The sequence below is a fragment of the Acanthochromis polyacanthus genome, chromosome 15, assembly GCF_021347895.1.
Source record: "Acanthochromis polyacanthus isolate Apoly-LR-REF ecotype Palm Island chromosome 15, KAUST_Apoly_ChrSc, whole genome shotgun sequence".
NCBI classification, from domain to species: Eukaryota; Metazoa; Chordata; class Actinopteri; family Pomacentridae; genus Acanthochromis; species Acanthochromis polyacanthus.
The window spans coordinates 10,390,150-10,402,670 of NC_067127.1; the positions used below are offsets into that span (position 1 = coordinate 10,390,150).

A 12,521-nucleotide genomic window follows, 5' to 3' on the forward strand; every position below is an offset into this window, starting at 1 on the left:
CAGATCAAATGCAACCAGATGCCGACAGGTGCTTGAGTGTGTTTCTGTGGAATATGTCCAGATCCCTCGTTGCCCTGCAGCAACTTTTCCATGCTCACCACTGCTTTTGAGTTGCGAAAGGAGAGATCTGTGCATAGAAATATGTTTGAAATAATAGGAAAGGAGCTGAGGGCAGAGAATAATAAGAGGGAAGACAAAGTGAGTGAATGAAAAGCGATGATCCACATCCTCCAGACAGACAAATTGTTACAACAACTGTGGCAAGCTGACAGAGCTGGAAAAAGACAAAAGCCAAGACAAAGCTTTTTGGCTCACGCTGCGGTTGAAACGCTGAAAGAGGAAAATGAAAATGTTCCTACAGTCTTTGTTTCTCATTCGGTAATTTTCCCCAGCCCACTTTATTTCCTCGCCGCGATCACCTTTCGCTCCTCCTGCCCACGTCTCGCTGTCTCCCCACAGAGCACCCTCATTAGTTATCAGCTGTCTGCGAACGTGCAAGCTCATCGCTTTTTTTTATTTTGTAGGGAGATTTTCATAGTAGAGGTTGATTGTGTGCAGCTGTGGCCGAGCATCAGCTGCTGCTCTTAAGATCGGTTACAGAGATAGGCTTTACCCACCGCTGCTGCTGCTGCTGCTGCTGCCGTTATCCCCCCCATCACAATCTCATGTCAGCTCATCTAATCTGGCCACCAAGGAAGACGACTTAAGATCTTACAGGAACATTACAGGGCAGAGAGAGGTCAAGAAATGAGAGCTGGACAGGAGTGTATCAATTAGCCGTTAGACTTCAGGGAGGATTGAGTACTGTACATGATGAGGTCATTCTCCTCTGGGGACGGTGGACGGTAGCTAAATATTACTGATATAATTCGTTTTTCCATTTCAAATTGTGTTATTCCTCAGCTTCCTTACGTTTCATAAGTAAATCTTGTACTTTTACCTAAGTAGTATTTACTTTTTATGCCACACACACGCACACAAACTGATTAAATAAAGACTTTCCAACCGTTTTGGCTCGTGACCTTTGCAAAAAGTTCTCTCTGTTTGGGGATTCTGGTCACATTTCACTTGAGTGGTTTTCCCTCTAAGCTTCTTGGATGGTTTCATTTGAATAACCTTTCAACACCCAAAGAGATAAAAAAAAAATGTGATTTTTTTTTTTTTCCTGCAGTTGAAGCAAAGAGTAGAGCAAAGTTTTAAAAAATGAATACAGATTTGTGCAGCAGATCTTTGTGTTTCTTCTTTCCACCTCTCATGGGTTGGGAATGGCTGGTCTGAACAATTAAATCACAGTCTGTATTTAAAGTAGATAAACTAGCTCCACCTCAAGCAGAATGCTACATGCTGCATCAGTACGAACAATTCTCATGATGTGATATATAATCATATTATATTTTTCTGCACAGTGGTTACTTTTGATATTTGCTCATAATCCTTTTCTTTTTTAACTGAAACACAGGATGCTTAGATGTAATATAGAATTTTCGGACTAATGTGTAAATAATATTTGATACTGTGAATGCCCTAAACTCACCAAATCAATTGGAAGGCTTGTTACTTTTTTAAAAATCGTCAGAATTACACCTTTAATCGCAGCCAGAAACTATGAAGATGGAAAGAATCGACAGATTTTCAATTTTCTGGTGTTCCGCGATCTACTCAATGTGCCATTCTGTCAGAAACACGATCAACTATGAGCCTAAAATCATGATATGACATGAAAATCATTTTATTCTATGGGTCTCATTTCAAAATTGCCAAAAAATAAATCATTTGCACTAAACAAGCTTTTGTGAAAAAAAGAAAAGTAATGTCAGTGAAGTCATTAGTGACTCAGTGGTTGTGCTGTTTCCGTAGATGTGCAGGACTTTATACTGTAGTTCAAAACGAGCCCGACAGTGAGTAAAGAATATGACAGGAGCAGAAACACTAAAAGTCTGTTTGGGGCTTATAGGGTTCAGTAAAAGATCTCAATACTTCTTCCGCCGCCATCCTCTGGTCTCGGTTCCTGCTTCTCTTCAAAGTAAAAGGCTGGATGAAGGGGAAACACATGATTTAATCAAATAATTAAACCAAAGCAGGAAGATCCAGTTGTTTACAAGAGGTATAAAAATAGGTTTATCCAGAACAACAGCAGTGTCACATCAGCTTTATGAGAACAGTCACTATTAGAGCTGCAGCACTCAGACAGGCTGCCCTCTAGTGAACAGTGTTGGATTTACGCTGAGTCTGACCCGAGCTCCTTGATCAGAAAGTGAAGTGCAAAGTAACAAGACTGGAGTTTAATATATACAGCAGATAGACCCATCAGAGCAGCACGGGCAAACACAGTTCCTACCGTTTTTTCCCCCTAACCTATAAGATGAACGGCCCTCATTAATCATGCCCATTTGTCTTCAGTTGTAAGTCTGGAGGTCAGTGATTAAACCTTGCTCTCTGTAACGTCGCCAACTCTTTCTCTCTCTCTCTCCCTCTTCCTCCCTCGCTCAAAGGATCAGAGGGAGAGTTGCATTTCTTCGCTGCTCCACTCTGCTTTTCATGGCTCTGATGTTGTCTGCCACCAAATCCCAGCTGAATAAAAGTCAGAAATTGAGGCAGCAAATCATGTTTTATGTATGTGTGCTTACACAATGAAAGCAGGCTGGAAAGTGGGCCAAGCATCACACAGGGCATATTATGGCAACAAAGCAGCTTTCCACTTTCTTGGAAAAACGACAGCGGCAGCCGGCGGAGTGCCGGGCACCGACTATGATATGAGTGTTCGGTTAATGACAGCGTGAATAGAAAGAGACATACATAGAAATTGCATTACCTGGCTGCTCAAGTGTTTTACTATTCCCATTGATTCTGTTCTGGTGTGACTTTTCTGTTGACTTGTCAGCTCCATTATTGCATAGATATGTCTGAAGATGGGCAACAATGATAATAATACTGTGAAATGATAGAAAATTATCCAGATTTTTTCGTTTATATTGAATTTAAAATGTCACATTGTCTCAGACCTACTACTAATACATTATCTAGTTAGTATTTACTTGAATATTATTTAAGTCACTCCAAAAAATGTCTCCCCAGCGGTCCAGAATCCTCAAAATAGTCATGTTACAATCTTACTGAGAACACAAGGTGAATGAAGATAACATTTTCTAGTGATACATTTCTAGTTATTTGTTTCAGTCCTGTATTATGATTAATATGGGCAATGATGCAAATAATGAGCAAGATTAGCTGTAGGGAAATATCATTTTTACTGAGTTTTTGCATTATTGTCATGTAGTATTGTGATTTATGTGGTACATAATTCACTTGTTTAGACAAAAACAGACATTCTCATCTATGGGGCTATTACTGAGTCAAAAGAAAATAAAAATTGCAGCAATTTTTATACATTTATAAATGTAATTCATGTGATTTCAAGAAAATACACTTGTAAACTTCCTGGTCATTGTAAATTTAACATCTGTGGGTTTTGTACAGTTGGTTAGACTCTTAAAAATGTCAAGTATGACCCAGGAAAATGAAGATGACTCTTTATAAACACCACACCAAATTAATTTACTTTGAAAGATCACAACAAATCACAATAATGCCATAATCCTATGGTTAATGCAATGTAAAATGACATATAACTTCCTGAATTGTTGCTGCCCTCAGATCTGTCTAATGTGTGTGTTTCTGGACTGAGCTGAACAATTTTCTCTCTCTCTCTCATTTCATTCTGCAAGAGTCACCTTGGCACAGATTTCGCCACGCCTCCTGCGTGACGGCAGCTAGTTCTCCCTCCTCCCTCCTCATCATCATCATCAGCGCGCCATACTGTAGCTCACCGAAATGAGGAGGCACAGCGGAAACCTGGAGTAACCCAATAGCTGTCACACCGGAAGAGCCGTGATTAACAAACGATTCACACGAGCAGCACAACCTCAATAACACCCTCTGCAGCAGTTAATACTGCGGCACCCCGCGGGAGAGCAACCCTGAATCGCGGTGTCATTGTCCTGACAAAGTGTCCTCCCTGCAGTGAGGGCATATGCTGCTGTTGCCATGTTATCTATCTACGGGTGATCTAAAGGCTTCATAATCTCCGTCTAATCTGCGGTCATTGGTTTACATCAGCCCATAATGCAGAGTGAGATCTCATCTGCTGATTGCAGTGTATAGAGGGTGTGTGTGTGTGTGTCCATGAGCTCTGAGTGCAGCAGAGATCATTGCAGCATCACAGGTCATGTCTTTTGGCCTTGCAATGGATTGTATGAAAATGAAAAGGCAGACAGTACCTATGTGTGCACAACGTTTATGTGCATCCAGTACAGTTCAAATGCCTGCATTTGCAAAGTGCCGTTTCTAATAATCTGTACTTGTTTTCAGCCGTGCATGCAGAAGCGTTTCTGTAGAATCACATCAGGTTAAAGAGGGTGGACGACTGAGTAAACCTAACCTTTTTTTGCTTCCTGGCGTTCACAGTAACAACTACAAGGCACGTGGCCATCAAAGCAGGTCTCGAATGGCTGAAAAACAATAATCATCTAATGGCAGAAATCCCAGAACCTGATTGCCCCTTTAATCAGTCGTACCTTGGCCTAAAGCCTAACCGACATCTAGATTTCATAGAAATCATTCATGCTTTTGCCAGATCCACTGTTGACAGACACAGAGTGACAAAAGATTTAATTTCATGTTTGCTCCATATTGTTAATATTTGAGCTTCAGCTACCTAAAAATCATAAGGAAATCAAAATGTTAATTAGTCATTTTGGTGCCATATGTCAGAATAAAAGGAATTGCATTGATGTAAATTAAATTATGCGTTGCTTTCTGTAGTGCGAGTGATGATTGCTTTTGTGCTGGACAGGAGATTCGATACACTCTACCTTGTAATCTGGGGACAATTTTATTAAAATTTAGACACGTATACCTCACATTCATGTGACATATGATGCTTTCATCCATTTTTGATCAAAGTTAGACCCGGATTGCTCATTTTCTTTTCAGCCAAAACACAACATCAAACTCCAGGTGACTCGGTTTGTGTTGAAGATCCGTCAGACTGTCTGTCCCTTTTCTTACCGTCTCTCTGTTTGCGACAATAGCTGTGAAAGAACCCAGTCAGCATCTGTCCGTGGTTCCTGAAAGCAGCTCTGAAGCTCAGCCAGGGAGCTGGCCGATGTGGCACGACTGACCCCTGCGCTGGGACACCGGGGCCAAAATCAATAGTCGTATCACTTATCAGACAGTAACAAGCTGACTGATTACCTCATCGGCTTAGAGAGTGGTGGTGTGGAGGAGGTAAAGAGAGAGAAGGGGTGAGATCAGAAGATTAAAAAGTGTAAATTAAAAAAAAATAGGGACAGGTTGGATGGAGATGCATTGTTAGTAAAAGAAGATAAAAGTGCACAGACTTGAGAAAAGAGCTGATGTTTTCAGTTCCTGGACAGAGGTTTGTGCTGTGATGCAGGATTTGGCGTTAGTAAGGTAGCTGCAGGTTTAACCCTGAGTTTATAACAGCGCTACCAAATTACCAGTCAGCTCTCATGGACAATGGACACCTTCTCTAGAAGGTCCAGTGGAGCTCAGTGGATGGATGTGCTGTCTCCTAAGAGGGCAGCAGTTTTCAGAGCCTAAGCCATTTCATTGTTCTGCATGGCTTTTAACAGTGATATAATCCTAAAACAGAGAATGATTAAAGCACCAAAGCCTTGTACTTGTTGACCTCCTAAGATTTGGAAGTAAGCCGTCTTACCAGTGTGAAGGATGTTTTTAAATTTCTTCTTTATTTGCTCCCAAGACCATGTAACACCTCTGGGGTCAGAGCTGAAAGAATAAGGTTGAAATTGTTTTACACTACATGAGATAACATCTAAGTGACACATTAACTTAGTGGAATACAAAATAGTACTTATAGTCAAATATACTTGTACGTTATACAGGACAGTGCTATTAATACACCTATCTAAACTGTTATCTTAGAATATTTACACACAATATTTATACACTTTTAAGCAAAAATAACTGTTAAAAAGTGATATGTTAGGATGTAAGCATTCTTATTAAAATTTAGAACAATATAAATGCCAGCAAAGGTGGCTTTGCAGTAATTATACCTACCACATAGACTACCTTTCAAAAGTTAGCGGTCACTTAGAAATGTCCTTATTTTTGAAGGAAAAGCAGTGTTTTTTCAGTGAGCATACCATTAAATTAATCAGAAATACAGTCTGGACATTGTTGATGTAGTAAATGACTATTCTAGCTGGAAATGGCTGATTTTTAATGGAATAGCTACATAGAGGTACAGAGGAACATTTCCAGCAACCATCACTCCTGTGTTCTAATGCTACACTGTGTTAGCTAACTGATGATTAGAAAGCCCTGGGGCAATTATGTTACCATAGGAATTAAAGTGTGAGTTTTAATGGAAAACATGAAGTTGCCTGGGTGTCCCCAAACTTGTGAATGGTAGTGTATAGTGCAAGTAGCATACAGCTGGTTTAGTCAATGAAATGGTAAAGTTGTGCCCAGAAAACCAAAAAATAATAATAACTTGAAAGTCACTTTAGATCTCTTTGTAGCTTCATTAACTGTATTTTCAACAAGTGCTATGAAAAATGAGCTCACAGAAAGTGAAAATTTGAAATGAGCAAAAAACAAAACAAAACGCTGACAAATGTTTGGGATTCAGAGGGTTAACTCAATATGCTGCATCAAAAACCCAGCATCAAATGGCAGACAGACAGTAATTGGTGTGCAAGGCAGAGCATTTGCAGACATTTATGGTCGGTTCAATGCATTTTAAATGCTGCGAAAGTCTGTGTAATTTTGATTTTACGTGGTAACATGAATGCTCTGTGTTTCCCCTCAGGGCAGAGTGCAGAGGAAGTGGCCCAGAGAGCAGCGAGGTCCTGGGATGAGATCTCTCTGCTGTTTCCTTGTTTCCTTCAGACCTCCAGGAGGAGTAAACTGGGCGACACACTGAGGTAAAGAACCACACCAAAAAACAAAAGCCTTCTCTGATGACGTTGGCCTTCAGTATTCGCTGACTCAGGCATCCCCCTCTCCTCCTACCGCTCTCATTCCTTCTCTCTTTCTCGTTCTCTGTTGCAGTTTGGTTTATTTTACCTCCCATCTTGTAGGGAGCTACATGCTGATCAATAGCCTGACTTGATTTAGGCTCAGTTTAGAGTGACCTGCTGTGGTCACTTTGTCACACAGACGCACTTTTTTGGAGTTAGGGGTCTCGGCCTCTTTGAAGTGTCTGGTTAGGGATTAGGTTTGGAGATGGATAGCGGTGGGAGTGTGTGACACAGAGGGAGGAGGGGACGAAGGGTCAAGAGGTCATAAATTTGTGGCTGAGTCCATATTGTTCCATATGGCAGCCGGGCGACATAAGGCGAGGAAGGTGTGTCTGTTTACATCTGTCGCAAATCAAATCATCTTGACCAGAAAACACAATTTTTCTCTGCAGTGCATCTTTTTTTCCCTGAAACCTTAATATAAAACAGTAAGAGTTATGTCAGCCTGCGACGATGTTTGTTGTTTTTCGGTTACCAGCAGTCACACAACTCTGTATCCTGACATTATCACCTTATCATTTCTATCAGCTCAGGGCCTCGCAGTAAAGGGCAGAGTTTGTGAGATGTGTGGAGTGATAATAATGTGTGGTCAACACAGCAGCAGCTGTCTTCTCCTCTCCTTTCCTCCGTATCCATTACATTCTGCTGTCTCCTCTGCACTTCGTTTTCCTCCAGTCCAGCTCAGCCCGTCCCAGCCCAGCTGTCCCCTTCCTTCATTATCTGTCCCACAGCTCTGCTCACCACCTGTGTTGGAAGGTCACTTTCAAAATACAAAGGATTTAGTTTAAGTCAGACTCAGTGCTTTATTGTTGTTGATACGTTTCTTGCAAGTTAAAGCAGCATTAATCTACGTCTTTACATTATCGAGGGATAAAATGACTACATGGAATGTTAAAGGGGTATGACGAAACAGAAAGCTGGTTATTTACTACTTTGATTTTTAATTAGTTTCCATACCTGTCTTCTCTCTGCTCTGTTCAAACACAGCTTGTCTTTCACAATATAGTTAGTGCAAATGGTTTATATAAGATGCTAAGTTTGTTGACATCCAGTGTGTAAAATGAGCTAGGAATGGGTGAAAATCCCTGAAAAGAAAGATTTGATGGCAAAATGAAATGCATATTTCGACTACAGGATGCATGACGTTGACCACAAACACATAGTCTCTGGCTAATTTGTTGGACTAGTTAATAAATCACCATAAATTCTGCCACACAAGTTCAAAGCCAGATCTGAATGCCGTCTGAAGGAAGAAAAAACATTTTAAATACTTTTGCCAGTCTTATACCATATAAGAGAGCTCTCACATTACTTTTTTTTTAACTTTTATGCAGATGCAAATCCCTACAAAGTCATCCCAGAAATTCTAGAATAATAAATTCTTTCCAAATAGTTACTTCACCAAGGAACACAGCAGAGTTATGTGACGATTGCCGTTTATTGTCTGAGCGCAGCATTACTCAAAAACAAAATAACAGATTTCGATGAAATTTTCAGGGAAGGTCAGAAATGACACAGGGACCACCTGCTTAGACTTTAGTGGGGATGGATCCATGGATTTGTTGAAGATTTCTGTATCATTGCGAGATAGTGGCACGGCGTCACTGTAACTATGACAAAAAATGAACACTACATCAGCTGCCTGTTGACGATCACATGATTGCAATCCTACTACAAATCCTCTGCTACAAACATATCCGGGCATATCCATCGGAAATGATACAACAACTGAGCAGCCTTCGCGTTTTGTGCTTTCCTTGTTATTTTAGCTTTCTGGTGAAAAATACAGTATTTTTTCATATTGCAATAAATGGTAAATGGTCTGTATTTATATAGCGCTTTACTATACCTGCAAGGTACCCAAAGCGCTTTACAAGATACATCACATTCACCAATTCACACACACATTCACACACTGATGGCGGAAGCTGCCATGCAAGGCGACATGAGCACGACGGACCGAAGATCGAACCGGCACCCTTCCAAGACGGCCTCTCTACCCACTGAGCCTACAATAGAAGTTGTAGAAAAACAAAACACCGTCAGTTTAGGTTTAGGGTAGTTTCGATTTCTTCCAACTGTGTTTGTGTGATGTACTTGACCATGGAAAGTGTATTACCTGCAGTAGATCACAGTTGGCACACCTCCAGTTTGTAGAAGCAGGCAGGAGGACCAGCATGTAAACTAAGAACAATGAACAGCTATAGAGGGGTCGGCAGCAAAACATAAAAAAAGACCCTACTGAGCTTAAGCACATGTTATATTTACAATATTTTCACTGCTTTACCTCTTTGTTAGACTGCCCTCTCCATCCATGAAGTGAAGGTTTTATTTTGCTCTGTGCCCTCTTCAAAGCTACCAGACTCTATTGACAAAAGTAGTAATTTTACCTTGTATAGAGCAGGAGCTGCTGGTCTGCTACTGCCTTGATTGATCAGTTGGTTTGTATTATTTTGTGAGTTTCTGTTGCAGACCCCTTCCACAGCAGTACGCTTCTTTCCTCCTGTGCCGGTTCTCCAGTCTGCTTCTCCAAACTGGGGTCATGCTGACTGCAGTCGACTCTGCATCAGAACCTCATGCGACCCCGCTTCAAAGAAACCGTATCAATTTAACATGTTACACTGAGCTGATGCACTCAATGTGTGGGTTATTATTACCTGTTTGGAGGCTGAAACAGAAACTCCTGCTGACTCACACACACACACCAACTCAGCGTTACACACATACACACATACACACATATAAAAGACTGAAAAGCTTTCTGGTGTGTATTTTCAGCCTGGAGAGGTGGGCTGTGTTAATGGCAGTAAAGTGCCAAGTCAGAGAGCACAAGTGAACTCACTTCTCTGTTGCTGTAGCACCGTGGGACTCAGAGGGAGGTACAGAGAAGTTCCAGTAAGGAGAGAGCGAGAACACACACACTGACACACACACACACTTCTGCAGCATTACTCAGTCCTCCTGCTGGTTTTCCATAGCAGCACACAACAATAAACCAAGAGCGGTAAGTGTCGTGTCCCACACAACACAGCAGTGTGTGATCTGTAAATTAATTAGTGCTGTAACAGTTAGTTGATTAATTATTGATTAAGTGATGAACTGATGGAAAAATAAATCAACAGTTTAGCTGCTTGCTGGTGGCTCTGTGAGGCTGGACAGTGGTGCTCTGATGCTAAAATGGAAACGTATAGAGGCTGTGTTTACCGTTTCACCATCTTAGATTAACAGGGAAATTTGCACTGAACGCTCACATAAAAACACACATGGTGTCAGAAAGAGAAATTAGGGGACCACCAAAGATATTAAGATTCATTTTCTCTGCATATTGAGTACAAAACTGAATGAAAATGTAATTTTTGAGATATTTCAGGTTGGAGTTTTCTGTCCAAATCAAAAATTCATGGACACACACTGAGGCTAAGAGGTCACAAGTAGCTTTCGCTTCATCTAAAGGAATCACAAGCTAGAAAGCTCCACTCCAACATACTAAACATATAATCAGTTGTACAAATAATCACTCACTGACAATGAAAACAATCTTTATCTGCAGCCTTAATATTGCTGCACTATGCCGCTCTTTCTTTTTCATTTCACCTCCAACACATCACTCCACACACAGAAGTCTATGTGATTCGACGTTCCACTGATTCTTTCTTTCCATCGCCTGCTGAATAAAACTCACCTTCATGTGCACAAGAGCAGTGTACACAAAGATGTGTAGAAACATGTTATGTAATTTACCCCTTTTGAGTTCATGGACACACCCCCTTTCTCTGTTTGTTGCAGCCGCAGTTCTTGATGTATTCAATGTTGTTTAATAATTACACAATTGGGTGTAACTTCATTGTTGTTTGGCCTGAAGGGTAGATGTTGAGAGCTGTTTGGGAAGGAGGTGTTCCCCTGACGCCCGTGGGCACGTTCTGCCTGCACGCCCGTCCGATGTGCAGAAATAGTAACAAAAAATTTCCATAAATGTTAAATCCGACGCAGGATTGTGTTGATGCGGAGGATATGTGTGAAAGAGAAGGGGTGGATGAATCTAAAAAGAGAAGGGGGAGGAGAGAGAGAGAGAGAGAGAGCAGCAGAGGAGAGTAGTGTGGCTGCTAAAAGAAGGAAACTGGAGGCAGAGGGGCTGGCTGACCAAAAAAACAGTGGGAGAGGGGAGGGAGGGATAAGGAGGAGGAGTGGGAGGCGGTGCTAAGGCAGACAGCAGGGAAGGAAAACTGAGAAGAGGAACAGTGGAGTGAAGTGAGAAGAGAGAGGAGGAGGAGAGGACAGGAAAATAAGGGGGCTTCCATTTGAAAGTCCTCGTGTCGGGATATGAAGTCTGCAGAGGCAACGGCAGGAAGCTGGAATGTTGTAGGGAAGAGATAAGACAAGAAGGGAGTGAAGAGAGGAGGACAATCTGAGGAGAACGGAGTGATCTTTGAAATTTCTTTTTTTTTTTTTTTCCAAGAGAGACAAGTGGAGGCAGCGATGCAGTGCTCTCACTGGGGTGAGTGTGTGTTGTTGGATGTGTCTGGATAAGTGAAATATGAGTGCATGTGTCTTAGATTCTCCAAAGTCAGGCTCCCCTTTAGCCTGCTTTCTTCTCCGCTTTGGCTTCATTTGCATGGATACAAATTTGCTTGAAACTTTACATTCACCTTGAGTGAGTGTGAAACCATTTATGAGGGTGTCAGATGTTAGAGATGACTCTTTGACACAGGAACATAGATTTTAGTCAGACTGGGAACTAGTTTAGTGACAAAGTTGGTGATGACTTCTGAAATCTCAATGATCAGATAAGGCTACCTGGTAGATTTAAGGTGACTGGCTGATTGAGCTGACTGGCACTAGCTTGTGGTCAGTTCTCTGAGTTTTGTGAAGAGTTTTGTTCAGGAGCAAACAGAACCATGGATTTGTTAGGATCAAATGATGAGTTTTTGGAGGTGTCTGAGCCCAAGTATTTCTAATCCCGACCCGGGGTAATCTCCTCATTACAGACTGTTGAGGTATTGATTGGAAATTTCAGCCTTTAGAAAAGCTGTTCCACCCTCTGGACAGTTGGCCTAAAGGAGGAGGAGGAGAAGGAGGAGGGTGTTATTCAATCTGTCTGAACACACTCACATTGAAGCGAAGAAAGAGCATGAGGCAGCATATGCACTTCCACCAAAGCAGTCGATTTGGACTGCATCTCAGAAGTGTGATCCGTGCAAAGCATGTTTTCATCCTGCAGGACTCAAAGGGAATCTTTGTGTTTCTTTTGATGACGAAGCACTCTGGGAAACAGAGGCTTGCTCCTCTTATGTCTTCCCTATGCGTGTAATTATAAGACTCCTTGTGTGCCTTGGGCCACATATTGTAGTTTCTCATCAAGTTTGTTTTGGCCCGAGAGTGATGTGTCAGCAGCACCGTTTATAGACGAAGGGCCGTCCGTTCTCTCAGCTCTTTGTAGTATCTGTCTGTTTG

At 41.6% G+C, this 12,521-nt stretch overlaps 1 protein-coding gene across 3 annotated transcripts in view; it reads left to right on the plus strand.

Moving 5' to 3' along the window:
• lzts2a (leucine zipper, putative tumor suppressor 2a) overlaps positions 1 to 12,521 on the plus strand; it is a 47,682-nt gene that overhangs the window by 14,364 nt on the left and 20,797 nt on the right. The window contains exon 2 of one of the 3 annotated variants that reach the window (XM_022190106.2): positions 6,860 to 6,974. The gene's annotated coding sequence lies outside the window, so the exon portion shown is untranslated. Of the gene's footprint in view, positions 1 to 6,859; positions 6,975 to 11,258; positions 11,566 to 12,521 lie in introns of those variants that run through there. The other 2 variants (XM_051959788.1, XM_022190107.2) reach the window with 2 other exon arrangements.